The sequence below is a fragment of the Cetorhinus maximus genome, chromosome 26, assembly GCF_964194155.1.
Source record: "Cetorhinus maximus chromosome 26, sCetMax3.hap1.1, whole genome shotgun sequence".
Classification (NCBI taxonomy): domain Eukaryota; kingdom Metazoa; phylum Chordata; class Chondrichthyes; order Lamniformes; family Cetorhinidae; genus Cetorhinus; species Cetorhinus maximus.
This window is the reverse complement of record NC_135904.1, coordinates 38,502,073-38,526,028: the sequence shown is the minus strand read 5'-3', so window position 1 is coordinate 38,526,028 and position 23,956 is coordinate 38,502,073.

Genomic DNA, 23,956 nt, shown 5'->3' with positions numbered 1-23,956 from the left:
ATTATCAGTATTTAACCTCACTACAGCTCTCAAATCTCTGAACACACTCAAAGAGCCTGAGAGCACAAAGGCTTCTGATCCAGGCCCTTTATGTAAAACCCATTCAAGGATCCAGAATCACAGGCATCTGACTACACCAGAGCGAGATGGAGGCTGAGTGAGTAGCGAATTAGGTTCACGTGGTAAGTTCTGGTAAGTCGTTTTCAGGTTTTAACTATAGATTAAGAATCAAAAACTGACATGGTACTAACCTTCAGGTAAGCTAAGTTTGTTTGTTAAACAGAGAACTGCCTGGAGTGACAGTTATCTGTCAATCATCTGAAAGCAGTTGGTTCAAGTGGCGTTTATTAATGTAGCAGGAAGCTAAACTAGCTAGTGACTCATCAGAGGGTCTATAAAAGAGACAGACTTTACAAACTGCACAATCAGTAAGGGGCACATGAGGAGACAGGGGAAGAGGAGTGGCATACATAGGAATTATTCTAAGTTATTTAAGTGAGTAATCAGGATTATTGACCTGGAAGCTGAACAGCAGACACTGCGCAACATAAGGGAGGGGGAGAAATACCGGGGACTTTGTTCCAGAAAACAGTCATGCCTATTAGAATAGGGTTGTCTGTTTTGGTCAGCAGTGAGGAACATGAGGATGTGACTGTCAGTGAGACAGGTAATGGGACTGTGCAGACAGTAGGGGAGGAGCCTCAGGCTTTGCAATTGTCAAACAGGTTTGAGGTGCTCACAACCTGTGGGTGAAAGTGAAGTGTGCAAGGTGGATGAGCTGGCTGGCCTTGGCACTGTGGTACAGGAAGCCGTTCAAGCAGGGGGAGCAAAATGGAATGTAGTGGTAGTAGGGGATAGTATAGTGAGGGGGATTAACAGGGGGTTATAGTATAGTGTAGGGGATTAATAGTGAGGGGCTCTCTACAGCAAAGAGCAAGAGTCCAGACGGCTGTGTTGCCTGCCCTGTGCCAGAGTTCAGGCCCTCTGCTCAGGACTAGCGAGGAACCTGCAGTGGTAGGGGGGAGGATCCAGTGGTCATGGTCCATGTAGGTACCAACAACATAGGCAGGACAAGGAAGGAGGTTCTGCAAGGTCAGTATGAGAAGCTAGGTACCAAATTAAGAAGCAGAACCTCAAAGGTAATAATTTCTGGATTATTACCTGAGCCATGTGCAATTTGACCTATGGCAAATAAGATTAGAGAAATGAATGCGTGGCTCCAAGACTGGTGTGGGAGAAGTGGGTTCCAGTTCATGGGGCACTGGCACCAGTACTGGGGAAAGTGGGGGCTGAAATGTTGGGACGGTTTACACCTGAACTGTGCTGGGACACGTGTCCTTGCAAATTGCATAACTAGGGAAGTAGAAAGGGCTTTAAACTAAACAAGGGCAGGTGAGAGGTCAAGCTTGGGTAGATGTGGCAAATCAAGGGGTAGATTCAAAGCAGGAGACCATAATAGTAATATGGGAAATGAAGGTCATAGAATAGAAGGAAGTGACAGAGGGATAAAACCTAAGAATACAATAATAGTCAAAAGTAGATGATACAAAGATAACAAAAAGGTGAAACTAAAGGCTCTGTACTTGAATGCATGTAGCCTTCATAACAAAGTAAATTAATTGATTGTGCACCTTGAAGTAAATAAATATGATCTGATAGCCATTAGGAAAATGGGGATGACAAGGATTGGGTCCTGAATATTGAGGGATATATGACACTCAAGAAGAATAGGAAACTGGATAAAGGTGGAGGGGTAGCACTGTTAATCAAAGATGGCATTGATGCAATAGTTAGAGGTGACCTTGGTTCAGGAGATCAGGATGTAGAATCGGGTTAGGTGGAGATGAGGAATAGGAGGGGAAAGAAGTCACTGGTGGGAGTGGTCTACAGGCCCCCTAACAGTAACCACAATGGAGGACAAAGTATACAAGAAGAAATATTAGGTGCTTGTGATAAAGGGACGGCAGTAATCATGGGTGATTTTAATCTACGTATAAACTGGAAAAATCAGGCTGGCAGTCGTAGCCTGGATGAGGTGTTCCTAGAATTCTTTCGAGATAGTTTCTTAGAGCAGAATGTTCTGGAACCAACCAGAGAGCAGGTTATATTAGACTTGGTATTGTGTAATGTGACAGGATTAATTAATGACCTCGGCAGCAGCAGCCACAATATGATTGAATTTTACATCCAGTTTGAAAGGGAGAAGAGTGGGTCTAAGACTAGTATTTTAAACTTAAGGCAACTTTGTGAGCATTAAATCTGATCCAGCTGAAGTGAACTGGGATACAAGGCTAGGGGAGAGGTCAATAGAAAAGCAGTGGTGGACTTTTAAGGAAATATTTCAGAATGCTCAGGATTCCTATATTCCTACTATAAAGAAAAATTCTAAGGGGAGGACTCACCATCCGTGATTAACTAAAGAAGTTAGGGAAATCATCAAATTTAAGGAAAAAGCACATAACTCCACAAAGATGGGTGGCAGGACAGATGGTTGGTCAGAATATAAAGAATGGCAGCGACTGACTTAAAGGTTAATCAGGAGAAAGAAATTAGCACACGAGAGGAAGCTAACTAGAAATGTAAAAACGGGTGGCAAGAGTTTCTACAAGTATTTAAAGAGGGAACAAGTAAGTAAAGTGAGTGTTGGTCCTCTAGAGAGTGAGGAGGGGGAGTTAATAGTAGATAATAAGGAAATGGTGGATGAAATGAACAAATATTTTGCTTTTGTCTTCGCTATAGATTATACATTCCAGTAATAGCTATAAATCAGGAGGTGGAAGGGAGGGAGGACTTGGTATAATTACCATCACTAGGGAACCAGTACTGAGCAAACTGATGGAGCTGTGGGCTGACAAGTCTCCGGGTCCTGATGGACTACATCTTAGGGCCTTAAAAGAGGTGGTAAATGAGATAGTAAATGCGTTGGTGTTAATTTTCCAAAATTCCCTATATTCTGGAAAGGTTCCATCAGACTGGAAAGTAGCAAATATAACCCGTCTATTCAAGAAAAGAGGGAGGCAGAAAACAGGAAACTATAGGCCAGTTAGCTTGACGTCTGTCATGGGGAAGGTGTGAGAATTGACCATTGAGGAGGTTATAGCTCGGCACTTAGAAAAACTCAAGGCAATTGTGAAGAGTAAGCATGGTTTTGTAAAAGGGAAATAATCTTTAACCAATTTATTGGAGTTCTTTGAAGGAGTAATATGTGCTGTGGATAAGGGGACCTTGTACACGTGCTGTACTTGGATTTCCAGAAGGTATTTGATAAGGTGCATTATTTGACTCAGTAAAATCTTTAATCAAAGGTTATAGGGGAAAATAAACGCTCATGATGTAGGGGGGAACATGTTAGCATGGGTAGAAGATCGGCTGGCTAGCAGAAAATAGAGAGTATGCATAAATGGGCCTTTTCCTGATTGGCAGGATGTGACAAGTGGAGTCCGGCATGGGTCTGTGCTGGGGCCTCAACGTTTTACAATTTATATCAATGACTTGGATGAGGGGAGTGAAGACATGGTAGCTAAATTCACAGATGACATGAAGATAGGCAGGAAAGTATGTTGTGAAGAGGACATAAGGTTGCAGACGAATATAGATAGGTTGGATGAGTGAGCAAAAATATGGCAGATGGAGTATAATGCAGGAAAATGTGAAGTTGTTCACTTTGGTAGGAAGAATAAAAGAGCAGAGTATTACTTAACTGGAGAACAGCTACAGAATTATGAGGTGCAGAGGGACTTAGGTATTTTAATGCATGAGTCACAAAAAGTTAGTATGCAAGTACAGCCAGTAATTAAGGAGGCTAATGGAATGCTATCCTTTATTACAAGAGGGATTGAGGATGAAAGTAAGGATCTTATTCTTCAGTTATACAGGGCATTGATGAGACCACATCTCGAATGCTGTCTGCAGATTGGTCTCCTTATTTAAGGAAGGATATAAAAGTGTTGGAGGTGGTTCAAAGGAGGTTTACTAGATTGATACCTGGAATAAGTGGGTTGTCTTATGAGGATAGACAGACTGGGCTTGTTTCCACTGGAGTTTAGAAGAGTGAGGGATGACTTGGTTAAGTATATAAGATCCTGAACGGTATTGAGAAGATGAACGTGGAAAGGATGTTACCTCTTGTGGGTGAGTCCAGAACTAGAGGGCACAGTTTTAAAATCAGGGGTTGTCCTTTTTAGGACAGAGATGAAGAGATTTTTTTTCAGAGAGTTGTGTGACTTTGGAACTCTCTGCCTCGGAAGGTGGTGGAGGCGGGGTCATTGAATATTTTTAAGGCAGAGGTAGATAGATTCTTGTTAGGCAAGAGAATCAAAGATTATCAGGGTTAGATGGGAACGTGGAATTCGAAACACAAACAAATCAGCCATAATCTTATTGAATGGTGGAGCAGGCTGGGGGGGGCCTACTTCTGCTCCTATTTTGTATGTTCGTGTGTTCAATTTCATATTATGGTGGCCAATCCTTCATAAATTGAAGCTGGAGGAACATTGTCAGGGAAGGAAAAATATTGGGTCAGGCCTTCTGGTATTAGGAGTGGTTTTGCTTTGAACGTACGCTGTTGGTGCACATCATCATCCCTGTGGAAGTCCTGGCATGTCCACATGCCCAGGAATTGCCCAGGAAGTTCAAACATTTGATGGGCTGATTTGCACTGCCCAGGCTCTCTGTGACTGTCTCTTACATCAATTTCATTGTTGAAGACTTGGGCTAGATACTTATGTGGATACTTACTCTAAAATTGTTATAGTTTAATCTCTGGTGTAACTCAGTGATTGACAGCGTAACTCAACACCCCTCCCCCCACCCCCCCAACCCCATACATACACCCCAACGCCCCCAACCACCTCCCCTGACCCCATCTGACTGCCCACCCTCCAACCCGACTGCCCACTCACATTCCATCCACTTAAAGACTTGAGACTTTCCAGAATACAGTAGCTGTCTGGTAAAAAGGGGGCGTGTCCTGTCAACTGCTCCATAATACTCCATTAATTTAAAAGTTGTTGGCTAATACAGAACTGGACATTGCTGAAAAGAGACTTTTTGTTGAAACTTTATGTTTCGCACTCACCAGGACAATCGCAAGAATATCAATGTCAGGGGAAGCAATAACTTCATACTGCATGAGGAGAGACTGCTGATTGGTTGGCAACCAATAATTTACATAAGGGTAATATACATCACGGTAATACACATCAACCTTCTGTCCAGCAGGACCATGCAGAGGATTTGGTAAGGAACTGTGAGAATGATTTGCCTGATTCTGTTCACACCACCTAGCCTTAATGAGTAAAGATCTTACTGAGTCAAATAATGCACCTTAACATTAATGCTCCAGTTCTGATGAAGATTCATACGGACTCGAAATGTTAACTCTGTCTTCCTCTCTGCAGATGCTGTCAGACCTGCTGAGTTTTTCCAGCTATTTTTGTTTTTGTTTCACCTTAACATTATGCTGGATATGACACCATGGGTGATTTATGACCCCCAGTTCTATGAAAATATAGTGAGACATGGATGAAAAGGCCTCATATTTTTTCATACCATGCTGCAGCATTTGACTGAGTGTGGCCCTGGCAAAAATAGGATTCAGAGGGAAAACTCTCTGCTGGTTGGAGTCATTCCTAGTACAAAGGAAGATGGTTGTGGTTGTTGGAGGTCAATCATCTCAGCTCCAGGATGTCACTGTAGGAGTTCCTCAGGGTAGTGTCCTCAGCCCAACCATCTTCAGCTGCTTCATCACTGACCTTCCTTCCATCATAAGGAACATAGAAACATCGGATTTAGGAGCAGGAGTAGGTCATTCGGTTCTTCGTACCTGCTCTTCTATTCAATAAGCTCATGGCTGATCTGCTTATGGTCTCAAATCCACTTTACTGTTTGTCCTCCATAGCCCTTCACTCACTTGTAGATAAAAAATCTATCTACCTCAGCCTTGGATAAATTCAGTGACTCAGCCATCACTGATCTCTGGGGAAGAGAATTCCATATATTTATGACACTCAGGGAAAACAAATTCTCCTCATCTCCATCCTGAAAGGGAGACCATTTATTCTTAAATGGTATCCCCTACTTCTAGTCTCTCCCACAAGAGGAGACATCCTCTGGGTATCCACCCTATCAAATCCCCTCAGGATCTTATATGTTTCAATAAGATCACCTCTCATTCTTCTAAACTCCAGTGGGTATAGGCTCAACCTGTCCAATCTTTCCACATAGGGTAAGCTTTTCACCCCAGGAGTGAGTCAAGTGAACCTTCTCTGAATTATTTCTAATGTAGTTATATATTTTTTCAAATAAGGAAACCAAAACTGTACACAGTACTCCAGATGTGGTCTCACCAAGGCCCTGTACAGCTGCAGTAAAACTTCCCTACTTTTATATTCTATTCCTCTTACAATAAACACCAACATTCCATTTGCCTTCTTTATCACTTGCTGTTCTTGCATATTAACTTTTTGTAATTCATGTACCAGGACACCCAGATCCCTCTGTACCTCAGAGTTCTACAATCTCTCTCCATTTAAATAATCTGCTGCTTCTCCATTCTTCCTGCCAAAGTGGACAAGTTCACATTTTCCCACATTATACTCTATCTGTCAAATTTTTGCCCATTCACTTAACCTGTCTATATCTCTTTGTAGACTCTACCTCATACGAATATACGAACAAATGAAATAGGAGCAGAAGGAGGCCATTCAGCCCCTCGAGCCTGCTCTGCCATTCAGTAAGATCAGGGCTGATCTGTTTGTGTTTCGATTTCCACATTCCCATCTACCACCGATAACCTTTGATTCCCTTGCCTAACAAGAATCTATCTACCTCCATCCTAAAAATATTCAATGATCCCAACTCCACCATCTTCTGAGGCAGAGAATTCCAAAGTCGCACAACCCTCTGAGAGGAAAAGATTCTGCACATCTCTGTCCTAAATGAGCGACCCCTAATTTTAAAACAGTGCCCCCTAGTTCTGGACTCACCCACAAGGGGAAACATCCTTTCCACGTCCACCTTATCAAGACTGTTCAGGATTTTGTATACTTCAATCAAATCACCCCTCACTCTTCTAAACTCCAGTAGAACCAAGCCAAGCCTTTCCAACTTATCCTCATAAGACCACCCGCTCATTCCAGGTATCAATCTAGTAAACCTCCTCTGAACTGCCTCCAACGCATTTACATCCTTCCTTAAATAAGGAGACCAAAACTGCACCCAGTATTCGAGATGTGGTCTACAGGCTCCCCTTTATCCACAGTACATGTTACTCCTTCAAAGAACTCCAATATATTTGTTAAACATGATTTCCCTTTCACAAAACCATGCTGACTCTCCCCGGTTACCTTGAGTTTCTCTGCGTGTCCAGCTATAATCTCTTTAACAATCGATTCTCACACATGTCCCATGACAGGCATTAAGCTAACTAGCCTATAGTTTCCTGTTTTCCGCCTCCCTCTCTTCTTGAATAGACGGGTTATATTTGCTACTTTCCAGTCTGATGGAGCCTTTCCAGAATCTAGGGAATTCTGTAAAATTAACACCAACTACCTCATTAACTACCTCATTAGCCACCTCTTAAGGTCCTAGGATGAAGTCCATCAGGACCCGGAGACTTGTCAGCCCACAGCTCCATCAGTTTGCTCAGTACTGGTTCCCTAGTGATGGTAATTTCACCAAGTTCCTCTCTCCCTTCCACCTCCTGATTTACAGCTATTATGGGAATGTTTGTTGTATCCTCTATAGTGAAGACAGAAGCAAAATATTTGTTCATTTCATCTGCCCTTTCCTTATTATCTACTATTAACTTCCCATTGTCACTCTCTAGAGGACTAACACTCACTTTACTTACTGTTTACCTTTTTAAATGCCCGTAGAAACACTTGCTAGCCGTTTTTAAATTTCTAGCTAACTTTCTCTCATACTCTAATTTCTTATTAACCTTTTAGTCATTCTTGGCTGTTACTTGCATTCTGACCAACCATCTGACCTGCCACTCCTCTTTGCACAGTTATATGCTTAAGTTTGTTCCTTTCCTTAATTTCTTTAGTTAACCATGGATGATGGGTCCTCTCCTTAGAATTTTTCGTTATAGTAGGAATACACTTATTGTGAGTGTTCTGAAACATTCCCTTAAATGTCTGCCACTACTTCTCTATTGATCTATAACCTAGCCTAGTTTCCCAGTTCACTTCAGTTAGCTCAGCTTTCATGCCCACATAATTGCCCTTATTTAACTTTACTCTGAGTTCATTAATTAATCCTTTCACATTACATAATACAAGTTTAATATAACCTGCTCTCTGGTTGGTTTCAGAATGTGCTGCTCTAAGAAACTATCTCGAAAGTATTCTATGAACTCCTCATCCAGGCTACTACTGCCAATCTGATTTTTACAGTTTATATGTAGATTAAAATCACCCGTTTAAAATCACCATCCCTTTATCACAAGCACCCAATATTTCTTCTTGTGTACTTTGTCCTAAATTGTGGTTACTAATAGGGGGTCTATAGACCACTCCCACTCGTGACTTCTTTCCCCTCCTATTCCTCATCTCCACCCAAACAGATTCTACATCCTGATCTCCTGAACCAAGGTCACCTCCAACTGTTGCACCAATGCCCTCTTTGATTAACAGTGCTACCCCTCCACCTTTACCGAGCTTCCTATTCTTCTTGAATGTCATCTTAACAGCATATTTAGCTACCTATCTTGGTGTCTTTGGCAAATTTATCTACCAGGCATTCGAACCATTCACCCAAGTCATTGATGTAGATTGTAAATAATTGAGGCCCCAGCACTGATCCATGTGGCACTAGTTACAGCTTGCCAACCTGAAAGTGATCCATTTATCCTTACTCTCTGCTTCCTGTTAGTGAACTTATGCTGTATCCATGCTAACATGTTACCCCCTACTCCATGAGCTCTTATCTGTGTGTAGCAAACTTGATGTGGCACCTTATCAAATGCCTTTTGGAAATTCAGGTACACCACATCTACAGGTTCTCCTTTATCCACCTTGCTTATTACTTCCTTATAGAACTCTAATAAATTAGGTAAACATGATTTCTCTTTCACAAAAGCATGTTGACTCTGCCTGATCACATTATGATTTTCTAAGTATCCTGCTAGGAGGCTGAAGCCTCAACTATTTACAATCTATATCAATGACTTGGATGGAGGGTCTGAATGTCTGGTGGCTAAATTTGCCAACGACATCAAGATAGGTAGGTAAATGAGTGTTAAGAGGGGGTATATGAGATTCAAGAAGAATAGGAAGCTTGGTAAAGGTGGAGGGGTAGCACTGTTAATCAAAGAGGGCATTGGTGCAACAGTTGGAGGTGACCTTGGTTCGGTAGAGCCGGATGTAGAATCTGTTTGGGTGGAGATGAGGAATAGTAGAGGAAAGAAGTCACTAGTGGGAGTGGACTACAGGCCCCCTATTAGTAACCACAATTTAGGACAAAGTATACAAGAAGAAATATTGGGTGCTTATGATAAAGGGACAGTAATAATAATGGATCCTAGCAATTTCTTATGACAGATGTTAGGCTCACTGGCCTGTAGTTTCCTGCTTTCTGTCTCCCTCCTTTCTTAAATAAAGGTATTACATTCGTTATTTTCCATTCCACTCGGACCATTCCAGAATCAAAGGAATTTTGGAAGATTATAACCAATGCATTTGCTATCTGTGAAGCCAATTCTTTTAGGATCCTAGGATGCAGGCCATCTGGCCCTGGGGACTTGTCAGCCTTTAGGTCTAATAGTTTTCCTAGTATCTTTTTCCTGGTGATCATGATGGTTTAAGTTCCTCTCTCCCATTCACTTCTTGATTTTCAAGCCTCTTATTGAAGTTTTCTAAGTCTTTTACAGTGAAGGCAGACACAAAATACCTGTTCGACACCTCCGCTATTTCTTCGTTTTCCATTATCAATTCCCCAATACCCCAGACTCACTCTCTAAAGGACCAATGTTAGCTTTAGTTACTCTTTTCCTATTTAAATATTTGTATTCACTTCTTCTATCTGTTTTTATATTACTAGCTAGCTTTCGCTTATATTCTATTTTCTCCCTCTTTATTATTTTTCTTAGTCATTTTTTGCTGGTTCTTAAATTTGACCAATTTTCTGACCTACCACTAATCTTTGCAGATTTGTACAGTGTTTCTTTCAATTTGACACTATCCTCAACATCCTTATTTAGCCATGGGTGATGCACCCTTCTCAAAGAGTCTTTCTCTGTCTCTTTAAGAATCTGCCAATGCATCTCTGCTAACCTTGCTTCTCAGTTCAGTAGCTCTGCCTTCATGCCTTTATAATGATCTTTTTTCAGGTCTAAAACACAAGCTTTAGACCCACACTTCTCCCCTCCAAACTGAACATGAAATTCAATCATGTTATGATCACCGTCACCTGAAGGATCCTTTACTATGAGATTATTGATTAATCCTGTCTCATTGTTCATCACCAGGTCCAGGATAGCCTGCTCCCTGTTTGGCTCTGGCAATGTGCTCCTTTAAGAAATTGTCCCAAATACACTTCATGAATTCAATTTTCAGGCTACCTTTGCTAATCTGATTAACCCAATCTCCATGTAGCTTAAAGTCACCCATGATATTTCTTTTATTCTCTCATGGGATGTGGGCATTGCTGGCTGGGCCAGCATTTATTGCCCATCCCTAGTTGCCCTTGAGAAGGTGATGGTGAGCTGCCTTCTTGAACCGCTGCAGTCCATGTGGTGTAGGTACACCCACAGTGCTGTTAGGGAGAGTTCCAGGATTTGACCCAGTGACAGAGAAGGAACGGTGATATATTTCCACGTCAGGATGGTGTGCGGCTTGAATGGGAACATCCAGGTGGTGGTGTTCCCACCTATCTGCTGCCCTTGTCCTTCTAGACTGCAGTGGTCGTGGGTTTGGAAGGTGCTGTCTAAGGAGCCTTGGTGAATTCCTGCAGTGCATCTTGTAGATGGTACACACTGCTGCCACTGTGTGACAGTGGTGGAGGGAGTGAATGTTTGTGGATGGGGTGCCAATCAAGCAGGCTGCTTTATCCTGGATGGTGTCAAGCTTCTTGACTGTTGTTGGAGCTGCACTCATCCAGGCAAGTGGAGTGTGTCCATCACACTCCTAACCTGTGCATTGTAGATGGTGGACTGGCTTTGGGGGGTTAGGAGGTGAGTTACTCGCCGCATGATTCCCAGCCTCTGACCTGCTCTTGTAGCCACAGTATTTGTATGATAAGTCCAGTTCAGTTTCTGGTCAATGGTAACCTCCAGGATGTTGATAGCAGTGGGGAGGGGGGGTGGGTGGGTCGTGTGGATTCAGCCGTGGTAATGTCATTAAACATCAAAGGCCAATGGTTAGATTCTCTCTTGTTGGAGACGGTCATTGCCTGGCACTTGTGTGGCGCAAATGTTACTTGCCACATGTCAGCCCAAGCCTAGATATTGTCCAGGTCTTGCTGCGTTTGGACATAGACTGCTTCAGTATCTGAGGAGTTGCGAATGGTGCTGAACATTGTGCAATCATCAGCGAACATCCCCACTTCTGACCTTATGATGGAAGGAAGGTCATTGATGAAGCAGCTGAAGATGGTTGGGCTGAGGACACTACCCTAAGGAACTCCTGCAGTGATGTCCTGGAACTGAGATGATTGATTCCAACAACCATAACCATCTTCCTTTGTGCTGGGTATGACTCCAACCAGTGGAGAGTTTTCCCACTGATTCCCATTGACTCCAGTTTTGTGAGGGCTCCTTGATGCCACACTCGGTCAAATACTGCCTTGATGTCAAGGGCAGCCACTCTCACCTCACCTCAGGAGTTCAGCTCTTTTGTCCATGTTTGAAACAAGGCTGTAGTGAGGTCAGGAGCTGAGTGACCCTGACGGAACCTGAACTGAGCATCAGTGAGCAGGCTATTGCGAAGCAAATGCCGCTTGATAGCACTGATGGGTGCCAAGGGCACAGAATGTACTCTGGGTGGGGAACTTCAATGTCCATCACCAAGAGTGGCCCAGTAGCATCACAACTGACCGAGCTGACCAAGCCCTGATGACCCCTTCCATTATTTTACTGATGATCGAGAGTAGACTTGATGGGGCGGTAATTGGCCGGGTTGAATTTGTCCTGCTTTTTGTGTACAGGACACATCTGGGCAATTTTCCACATAGCTGGTATATGCCAGTGTTGTAGCTGTACTGGAACAGCTTGGCTGGGGGCGCGGCAAGTTCTGGAGCGTAAGCCTTCAGTACTATTGCCGGAATATTGTCAGAGCCCATAGCCTTTGCAGTAACCATGCCTTCAGCCGTTTCTTGCTACCACATGGAGTGAATTGATGTGATGCTAGGGACCTCTGAAGTAGGCCAAGGTGGATCATCCACTCGGCACTTCTGGCTGAAGATTGTTGCGAATGCTTCAGCCTTATCTTTTGCACTGATGTGCTGGGCTCCTCCATCATTGAGGATGGGGAAATTTGTGCAGCCTCCTCCTCCAGTGAGTTGTTTAATTGTTCACCACCATTCACGATTGGAGGTTGGCAGGATTGATCTGATCTGTTGGTTGTGGGATCGTTTAGCTCTGTCCATTGCATTCTGCTTATGCTGTTTGGATGCAAGTAATCCTGTGTTATAGCTTCACCAGGTTGACACCTCATATTTAGGTATGCCTGGTGCTGCTCCTGACATGCCCTCCTGCACTCTTCATTGAACCAGGGTTGATCCCCTGGCTTGATGGTAATGGTAGAGTGGGGGATATGCCAGGCCATGAGGTTACAGATTGTGTTCGAGTACAATTCTGCTGCTGCTGATGGCCCATAGCGCCTCATGGAGGCCCAGTCTTGAATTGCTGGATCTGTTCAAAATTATCCCATTTAGCACAGTGGTAGTGCCACACCACACGATGGAGGGTATCCTCAATGTGAAGACAGGACTTCGTCTCCACAACGACTATGCGGTGGTCACTCCTACCGATACTGTCACGGACAGATGCATCTGCGGCAGGCAGGTTGATGAGGATGAGGTCAAGTATATTTTTCCCTCTTGTTGGTTCCCTCACCACCTGCTGCAGACCCAGTCTAGCTGCTATGTCATTTAGGGCTCGGTCAGCTCAGTCAGTTGTGGTGCTACTGAGCCACTCTTGGTGATGGACATTGAAGTTCCCCACCCAGAGTATATTCTGTGCCCTTGCCACCCTCAGTGTTTCCTCCAAGTGGTGTTCAACATGGAGGAGCACTGATTCATCAGCTGAGGGAGGGCGGTACATGGTAATCAGCAGGGGGTTTCCTTGCCCATGTTTGATCTGATGCCATGAGACTTCACGAGGTCTGGAGTCGATGTTGAAGACTCCCAGGGCTACTCCCTCCGACTGTAAACTACTGTGCCACCACCTCTGCTGGGTCTGTCCTGCTGATGGTAGAGGCTGGGAATTCTGCAGTGAATACCTCACCTTTTGACTCCCCAAAGCCTGTGCATCATCTACAAAAGTATTGCAGTACCTTTCTTCCATGCCCCAATTACTTCTTCCTGCATTGCCTGTTCTACAGTGTAACTACTGGCGTGGACATATAAACTACTCACACAAGTTACCTCTTACCTTTCCTTTTCTTATCTCTATCCAAATTGATTTGTCATTTTGCTCTTTTAAGCTAAGATCATCTCTCACTACTGTATTATCATCATCCTTAACTAACAGGGCTACCCCACCGCCTGACTTGGAAATATATCACCACTGCTTTGCTGTCGCTGGGTCAAAATCCTGGAACTCCCTTCCCAATAGCACTGTGGGTGTACCTACAGCACAAGAAGGTAGGTTACCATCACCTTCTCAAGGGCACTTAGGGATGGGCAATAAATGCTGGCCCAGCCAGTGATGCCCACATCCCATGAATGAATAAAAAGTGGGGTTTTTCCTCATGATGTTGAGGTTATGCGGCCATGATGAATCTGAAGGTGCCCGATGTGAATTTCAGGCCTCCTCCTGAGCTTTCTCATCAGGAAACTGTTGCTTGAGCCTCCTCAGTGGTGGCATCAGAGCACTCATGGTGCACATGCTGGTCATGGGCGATTCGGTTATGTACCAGAGTCATGAGCTGGTACTAAGCAGGAAGCTCTTGTCACCCAGCAGAATCCTATGGTTTGACATATTGATGGCACACAGGCTGACACAGAATAAAGGCATCATTGCTGCTGCCAGGAGACTGGACATTCATCAAAATGATGCACTGAGCATGGTCACACACCTACTGCACCTTCTGGGGGGTTGAGCCCTTTGAGGTTTTGGTTCATCTTACCATTGGCGTGTGGAGTCCAATAGCCACGATAGCATCCTGCTCCATGGGGAACCCCACTATTCTGGCATAGACTCTGCCTGCTTCTCTCTGATCAAACAATATGACAATAAACTCCCCTCTCCTGACATAGAAGGACATCAGATCATCTGATGCAGTAGTAGATGGTAAACTGGGAGATGTTACAGATGTCACCTCCTCCAGCCTGGAAGGAACTGGAAGCAAAAGTTTCAGGGCCACAGTTCCCCTTAGGGACAGACAATGCCATCCTTTCTGTTAATTCATTTTGAAGCCAGTTGGTGAAGTAGAAGCCAATCTTTTACTTAATATAGATTTCAGAATGCAACATTAAAAATGTCTGCCTTCTGCCTAACCAACACCCAATGTCCCAGAAGCCTCTCATTGAGAGAAACCAATGGACATAAACCAATTAAACAAGTGAGCAACACCTTAACAGGCACTTGACATTATTGCAAGAGAACCAATAAAATTTCAACAGAAGCTTATCCAATTAAAATATAATTTTGAGGAGTGATGATGCACTCCAACCCCTGTGGTGCCCACCACTCACGGAAGGCGTCAAGAGTACCGGCGGACACGGTGTGTTCCCTCTCCAGAGACCCTGTGGTGTGAACATAGCCATGGAAGAGGGGCATGACCCCCTTGACCGCTGCAGCCTTCACCTGTTAAAGGCCACTTTAGCCGCGCCCAGGAGCAGATCCACAAGGGCCTTGCCTGCCCCCCTCTGCACTGGGGGAGGCCACAGGTCAGGATCATGGGGCTGAAGTGCAAACAAAACTTGAGGAGAAACCCCTTCAAAAAATCAAACAGGGGCTGCAACCTCACACAATCCGGATCCACATGGAACATGGACTCCTCAAGGTCACAGGAAATACAGATGGGCTGGGAGTCTGGGAAGCATCTTAATCATCTGTTGCCAGGGATTGCTGCATGCTACACCCTCCACACCAAATTCCCATTGGAAAAAGGGTGGACTCCCATATAGAGAGCCTCTCGCTGAGGGCCCCTGCCTCCTCCATGTGGCAGGACAGGATGTCACGCTGAGTCTCTCTTTATAGGCTCTTTTGAAAAAAAGCAAATGATCAACAAATCAAACTAACAAAAAGAAGTGGGGTGGGGGTGGGGTGGGGGTGGGGTGGGGGTGGGGTGGGGTGGGGGTGGGGTGGGGGTGGGGTGGGGGTGGGGTGGGGGTGGGGGTGGGGGTGGGTGTGGGGGTGTGGGGGTGTGGGGGTGGGGGTGGGGGTGGGGGTGGGGGTGGGGTGGGGGTGGGGGTGGGGGTGTGGGGGTGGGGTGGGGGTGTGGGGTGGGGGTGTGGGGGTGTGGGGGTGGGGTGGGGGTGTGGGGGTGTGGGGGTGGGGGTGTGGGGGTGTGGGGGTGGGGGTGTGGGGGTTGGGGGTGGGGGTGTGGGTGTTGGGGGTGGGGGTGTGGGGGTGTGGGGGGTGGGGTGGGGGGGTGTGGGGGGTGGGGGGGTGTGGGGGGTGGGGGGGTGGGGGTGGGGTGGGGGGGTGGGGGTGGGGTGGGGGGGTGGGGGTGGGGGTGGGGGGGTGGGGGTGGGGGTGGGGTGGGGGTGTGGGGGTGGGTGGGTGTGGGGGGGCTGGGGGTTGTGGGGGGGCTGGGGGTTGTGGGGGTTGTGGGGGGGGGGGTTGTGGGGGGTGTGGGGGGGGAGCTGGGGGGGGGGGTTGTGGGGGGTGTGGGGGGGGAGCTGGTGGGGGGGGTGGGGGGAGCTGGTGGGGGTTGTGGGGGTGTGGGGGGGGAGCTGGTGGGGGGGGTGGGGGGGGGCTGGTGGGGGGTGGGAGCTGGTGGGGGGTGGGTGGGGGGTGTGTGGGGGGTGTGGGGGGGAGGGGGGAGCTGGTGGGGGTTGTGGCAGGTGTGGGGGGGGTGGGGGAGGTTGTGGGGGTTGTGGGGGGGTGGGGGGGAGCTGGTGGGGGGTGTGGGGGATGTGGGGGAGCTGGTGGGGGTTGTGGGGGGTGTGGGGGGGGGGGCGTCTGGAGGCGGTAAAGTGCTCCTGGGGCTGGACGACATCCTTGGCTACCCACTGCCTGGAGCTTTTGATGGCCACATTGGCCAGGCCCAGGAGCAGGCCTATGAGGAGGTCCTCCTCCCTCCCAACCCCACTCCACACCAGGTGGCTAAGGATCAGGATTGTGGGGCTGAGGAGTAACCTGAAATTGAGGAGCAGCCTCTTCAAATAATGAAAAAGGGGCTGCAAACTCTGGCAATCTGCGTACACGTGGAACACAGACTCCCCTTAGCTGCAGAAATACATGCGGCCTGGGAGCGTGTGACCCACCTGAACCTACCACTACATGGCACTGCTGCACGCAACACCATCCACGCCAAGTCCCTGATGGAGAAAGGGAGGAGTCCCACGTAGAGGGAGTCCCACGTAGAGGGAGTCCCACGTAGAGGGAGTCCCACGTAGAGGGAGTCCCACGTAGAGGGAGTCCCACGTAGAGGGAGTCCCACGTAGAGGGAGTCCCACTGGGGTCCCCACTTCCTCAAGATAGCAGGACAGAATGCCACAATGTGAGTCTCTCTTTATATGTGCCCAATCAATCAATGTCCTCCACCTGTATACCCTTGAAGATAACAATACAACTAACATATCATTAATACCCACCCTGCTCAGAGGCTGCAGACCTGCCTGTGAGAGGTGGCAGATTTCTGTGATCACCCCTAAACTCAGAGATGATGCACTGACCTCGTCGAGGTAAGAGAAATGCTGCCTGAAGACCCTGGATATAGATAAGGCCTCCTTCTACCCTCCCTCTCCAAGCAGCTTGTCCTCTCCTCTGCTCTATCTCCTTGCAGCCCAGGGACTGGTGAGTACAACGCCCCTGTTTGAGAGCACATGGTCTGACCAGAACCCATGGAGTCAAAACCAAGGTTTTCACCATGTGCTGTCGACTTCACCAACTTTAAATAACTTCACAAACTACTGAACACACCAAGAAACTCAGACAGCGCTTGTAGAAATAAGTCAGCAACTAACCTGAGAGTGGGAGATGATCCCTTTAAACAGCAATGGGAGCGGGCTGTGGTTGAACACACGTGTAGCTGTACGTGTTTAACAGAGGACATTATCTGTAGTGGTGAAGTCAAAAATAACAGGTCTGGCATCAAACTGTCAAAAGCTGTTCATTAGAAAACAAGGTTGCTCAGAGAAGTCTAAGCTGCCATTAAAGCACCTCATTGTTTTCTAAGCAGCCCCCAGCCGTAACATAGCAAATGCAGAAAGACACCTGAAACACTTCAAAAGTGTCTTTACACAATGACAACATAAAACGCGTCTTGCAGACTGACATCACCATCTGCCTACTGGCATATCACTGGGGGGCTCTCCTGAAGCTGTCTTATTGGTAGTGGGCACACAATGTGGGGTCTAAAACAGCGCCCGAGGCAGTGAAACTATGGTGCTACACAGCCAAACTTTGCCATTCTGCACTTCCCCCCCACCCTGTGTTTAGGGGTGTCAGTGTTTGGGGTTCTCTGTGTTTAGGGGTGTCAGTGTTTAGGGGTGTCTGTGTTTGGGGTTCTCTGTGTTTAGGGGTGTCAGTGTTTAGGGGTGTCTGTGTTTAGGGGTGTCAGTGTTTAGGGGTGTCTGTGTTTGGGGTTCTCTGTGTTTAGGGGTGTCAGTGTTTAGGGGTGTCAGTGTTTAGGGGTGTCAGTGTTTAGGGGTGTCAGTGTTTAGGGGTGTCTGTGTTTGGGGTTCTCTGTGTTTAGGGGTGTCAGTGTTTAGGGGTGTCTGTGTTTGGGGTTCTCTGTGTTTAGGGGTGTCAGTGTTTAGGGGTGTCTGTGTTTGGGGTTCTCTGTGTTTGGGGTTCTCTGTGTTTAGGGGTGTCTGTGTTTGGGGTTCTCTGTGTTTGGGGTTCTCTGCGTTTAGAGGTGTCTGTGTTTGGGGTTCTCTGTGTTTAGGGGTGTCAGTGTTTAGGGGTGTCTGTGTTTGGGGTTCTCTGTGTTTAGGGGTGTCAGTGTTTAGGGGTGTCAGTGTTTAGGGGTGTCTGTGTTTGGGGTTCTCTGTGTTTAGGGGTGTCAGTGTTTAGGGGTGTCAGTGTTTAGGGGTGTCTGTGTTTGGGGTTCTCTGTGTTTAGGGGTGTCTGTGTTTGGGGTTCTCTGTGTTTAGGGGTGTCTGTGTTTAGGGTTCTCTGTGTTTAGGGGTGTCTGTGTTTGGGGTGTCAGTGTTTGGGGTTCTCTGTGTTTAGGGCTTCTCAGTGTTTAGGGCTTCTCTGTGTTTAGGGCTTCTCAGTGTTTAGGGCTTCTCTGTGTTTAGGGCTTCTCAGTGTTTAGGGCTTCTCTGTGTTTAGGGCTTCTCTGTGTTTAGGGCTTCTCAGTGTTTAGGGCTTCTCAGTGTTTAGGGCTTCTCAGTGTTTAGGGCTTCTCAGTGTTTAGGGCTTCTCTGTGTTTAGGGCTTCTCTGTGTTTAGGGCTTCTCAGTGTTTAGGGCTTCTCTGTGTTTAGGGCTTCTCAGTGTTTAGGGCTTCTCTGTGTTTAGGGCTTCTCAGTGTTTAGGGCTTCTCAGTGTTTAGGGCTTCTCAGTGTTTAGGGCTTCTCAGTGTTTAGGGCTTCTCTGTGTTTAGGGCTTCTCTGTGTTTAGGGCTTCTCAGTGTTTAGGGCTTCTCAGTGTTATTCTGGAGACATTATTGTAGCCTTGATGTGAGGGCTTCAGTAAAGGACATGGATTCTGCATTTTCACAGGTTTATACCACTGTAAGTTTGTAAGTAATGGTGCACTCTTGTATCAGGGTGGAACTGCAGTTTGCCTTCACATCTGAAGACAGTATGGCAACAGCAGCAAGCAAGAGGCAAGTGTTTCTGTTTTATTTAATCCTGTTTGGGATAATAAATATGACACCAAGGCTCATCGAATTTCCTGATTCAGCTGCTGATCACTTCGTGATGTTGTGGCAGTTAAGCAGATGCATTTTTAACAATTTAGATGTGGCTTCTTGGTTACGTACAGAATGCCCTCTTACTGCATTGCACATCTGCACTGGAATCTGCTCAAACTCTGAACTGTAAGGCACTAACTAATCCCAGACACTGGATCTGATGACTGTGTCCTTGGTTTGATTACCAAGCAGAGTATTAATCTCAATTCCAATCAGGATTTTAATAAGCAAGAAAATTGAATTATATTCCATAACCAGTGGGTTATTTTCTGATTTATTATGGGAATGTAAGCTCTGTTCCTGAAAACTCCACTATTTCTCAGCTGGAGAAAGCTCCAGTTACAAATTAAATACAAGTATACAAGACTGTTGTGAAGAATAAACAGTGGCATGGAGCAGAGATTGAACGGTCTGTTTCTACTGCAATTTCGAGAACACGTACCAGGATGTAACCAAGGATGAGGGGCTTTAGTTATGATGTGAGGTCGGGAAAGTTAGGGGTGTTTCCTTAAAATAGTGAAGGGTAAGAGGTGGCCTAATAGCGGGTATGATAATGAGGTTTCAATCGAGAAAAATGATTCCCTCTGATGAGTAGGTCAATAACCAGAGGTCATAGGTTGAAAATCATTGTATTAAGGACTAGCAGGAAAGGAGGAGGATTTTATTCACTCAGCGCCATCAGGATCTGGAAAACTTGACCTGAAAAGTTGATGGAAAAGTTATGGATTCCATAAAAAATTTAAAAGAAGTGGTAGTAAAAACAAGTGATAGCATTAGATATTGTAGATGGGAATGTGGTGGGTCAAAAATCAGCTGTCAATAGGGAAACGTTCAGGGGACAGTGATCATTACTATCACCAGGTTTAGATGAGTTCCAGTGCTTTGTCTCACTGTAGATGTGATGCGATGACATTACGCTATGGGTCACCCCCAGCCCCTGCAATTTTCAACAGCCGTGCTCAAAACACAACAGCTACACTTCACATTTTCTGTCAGACACAAGCTCGTGTTTAGCCACTGAATAATGGCTCATTTGAAGAAGGTTTCAGGTTCTGTAAGTTAATCATTCACTTGGAACAGAATTGTTATACTCAAGGCGAGAGGCAGATAAAACCTGCACTGGGACACTCCAGCCTCCATCTCTGAATAAATCAGTCCAAAGCAGAAAAACACAAGTGTTAACAAAACCAAATTGGAATTCAGGAAACTCTGATCAACTTCAATTACACCTGGTATCAGTTATGATCATGTTTAAACTGCCAAGTTTTGAACTACATGTTCAGTGTTAATTCAAAGCTGAGCTAAATAAACCATGATAGAGTTTACAATAGCAAATACACTGTGAACTAATGAGAAATCATTCCCTTCCCTCCTCACTACACAATCCTGTACCTCTCTCTCTCTCCAAACAATCCCGTTCCACTCTCTCTCTCCAAACAATCCCGTTCCACTCTCACTCTCAACACAATCCTGTTCCACACTCTCTCTCACTCTCCACAAAATCCTGTTCCACTCTCTCTCTCCACACAATCCTGTACCTCTCTCTCTCTCCAAACAATCCTGTTCCGCTCTCTCTCTCTCTCCACACAATCCCGTCCACTCTCACTCTCCATACAATCCCGTTCCACTCTCTCTCTCTACACAATCCTGTTACACACTCTCTCTCTCTCTCCCTCTCCACACAATCCTGTTCCACTCTGTCTCTCTCCAAACAATCCTGTTCCACTCTCTCTCTCTCTCCACACAATCCCGTCCACTCTCACTCTCCACACAATCCTGTTCCACTCTCTCTCTCTCACTGTCCACACAATCCTGTTCCATTCTATCTCTCTGTCCACAAAATTCTGTTCCACTCTCTCTATCTCTCCACACAATCCTTTTCCACTCTCTTTCTCTCCACACAATCCTGTTTCACTCTCTCGCTCTCCAAACAATCCAATACCACTCTCCCTCTCCACACAAAACTGTTCCACTCTCCCTCTCCACACAATCCTGTTCCACATTCTCTCTCTCCACACAATCCTGTTCCACTCTCTCCCTCTCCACACAATCCTGTTCCACTCTCCCTCTCCACACAATCCTGTTCCACTCTCTCTCACTCCACACAAGCCTGTTCCACTCTCTCTCTCTCTCTCTCTCCACACAATCCTGTTCCACTCTCTCTCTATCCACACAATCCTGTTCCACTCTCTCTCTCTCTCACTCTCTCCACACAATCCTGTTCCACTCTCTCTCTCTCCACACAATCCTGTTCCACTCTCCCTCTCCACACAATCCTGTTCCACTCTCTCTCTCCACACAATCCTGTTCCACTCTCCCTCTCCACACAATCCTGTTCCACTCTCTCTCACTCCACACAATCCTGTTCCACTCTCTCTCTCTCTCTCTCTCCACACAATCCTGTTCCACTCTCTCTCTCCACACAATCCTGTTCCACTCTCTCTCTCTCCACACAATCCTGTTCCACTCTCTCTCTCTCCACACAATCCTGTTCCACTCTGTCTCTCTCCAAGCAATCCTGTTCCTCTCTCTCTCTCTCTCCACACAATCCCGTCGACTCTCACTCTCCACACAAACCTGTTCCACTCTCTCTCTCATTGTCAACACAATCCTGTTCCATTCTCTCTCTCTGTTCACAAAATCCTGTTCCACTCTCTATCTCTCTCCACACAATCCTATTCCACTCTCTCTCTCTCCACACAATCCTGTTTCACTCTCTCGCTCTCCAAACAATCCAATACCACTCTCCCTCTCCACACAATCCTGTTCCACTCTCCCTCTCCACACAATCCTGTTCCACATTCTCTCTCTCCACGCAATCCTGTTCCACTCTCTCTCTCCACACAATCCTGTCCACTCTACATCTCCACACAATCCTGTTCCACTCTCTCTCTCTCCACACAATCCTGTTCCACTCTCCCTCTCCAAACAATCCTGTTCCACTCGCTCTCTCTCCACACAATCCTGTTCCACTCTCTCTCTCCACACAATCCTGTTCCACTCTCTCTCTCTCCACACAATCCTGTTCCACTCTCTCTCTCCACACAATCCTGTTCCACTCTCTCTCTCTCCACACAATCCTGTTACACTCTCCCTCTCCACACAATCCTGTTCCACTCTCTCTCTCTCCACACAATCCTGTTCCACCCTCTCTCTCCACACAGTCCGTCCACTCTCATTCTCCACAAAATCCTGTTGCACTCTCTCTCTCTCCACAAAATCCTGTTCCGCTCTCTCTCTCCACACAATCCTGTTTCACTCTCTCTCTCCACACAGTCCGTCCACTCTCATTCTCCACAAAATCTTGTTCCACTCTCTCTCTCCACACAATCCTGTTCCACTCTCTCTCTCTTTCCACACAATCCTGTTTCATTCTCTCCCTCTCTCCACACAATCCTGTTCCACTCTCTCTCTCCACACAATCCTGTTCCACTCACCCCCTCCACACAATCCTGTTCCACTCTCCCTCTCCACACAATCATGTTCCACATTCTCTCTCTCCTCACAATCCTGTTCCACTCTCTCTCTCCACACAATCCTGTTCCACTCTCCCTCTCCACAGAATCCTGATCCACTCTCTCTCTCTCCACACAATGCTGTTCCACTCTCACTCTCCACAAAATCCTGTTCCACTCTCTCTCTCTCCACACAATCCTGTTCCACTCTCTCTCTCTGTCCACACAATCCTGTTCCACTCAGTCTATCTCCACACAATCCTGTTCCACTCTCTCTCTCCACACAATCCTGTTCCACTCTCTCTCTCTCTCCACACAATCCTGTTCCACTCTCTCTCTCCACACAATCCTGTTCCACTCTCTCTCTCTCCACACAATCCTGTTCCACTCTCTCTCTCCACACAATCCTGTTCCACTCTCTCTCTCTCCACACAATCCTGTTTCACTCTCTCTCTCTCCGCACAATCCTGTTCCACTCTCTCTCTCTCTCCACACAATTCTGTTCCACTCTCTCTCTCCACACAATCCAGTTCCACTCTCTCTCTCTATCCACACAATCATGTTCCACTCTCTCTCTCCACACAATCCTGTTCCACTCTCTCTCTCCACACAATCCTGTTCCACTCTCTCTCTCCACACAATCCTGTTCCACTCTCTCTCTCCACACAATCCTGTTCCACTCTCTCTCTCCAGACAATCCTGTTCCACTCTCTCTCTCTCCACACAATCCTGTTCCACTCTCTCTCTCCACACAATCCTCTTCCACTCTCTCTCTCTCCACACAATCCTGTTGCACACTCTCTCTCTCTCCACACAATCCTGTTCCACTCTCTCTCTCCACACAATCCTGTTCCACTCTCTCTCTCTCCACACAATCCTGTTCCACTCTCTCTCTCTCCACACATTCCTGTTCCACTCTCTATCTCCACACAATCCTGTCCCACTCTCTCTCTCTCCAAACAATCCTGTTCCTCTCTCTCTTTCCACACAATCCTGTTCCACTCACTCTCTCTCCACACAATCCTGTTCCACTCTCTCTCTCTCTCTCTCTCTCCACACAATCCTGTTCCACTCTCCCTCTCCACACAATCCTGTTCCACTCTCTCTCTCCACACAATCCTGTTCCACTCTCTCTCTCTCCACACAATCCTGTTACACTCTCCCTCTCCACACAATCCTGTTCCACTCTCTCTCTCTCCACACAATCCTGTTCTACTCTCTCTCTCCACACAGTCCGTCCACTCTCATTCTCCACAAAAACCTGTTGCACTCTCGCTCTCTCCACAAAATCCTGTTCCGCTCTC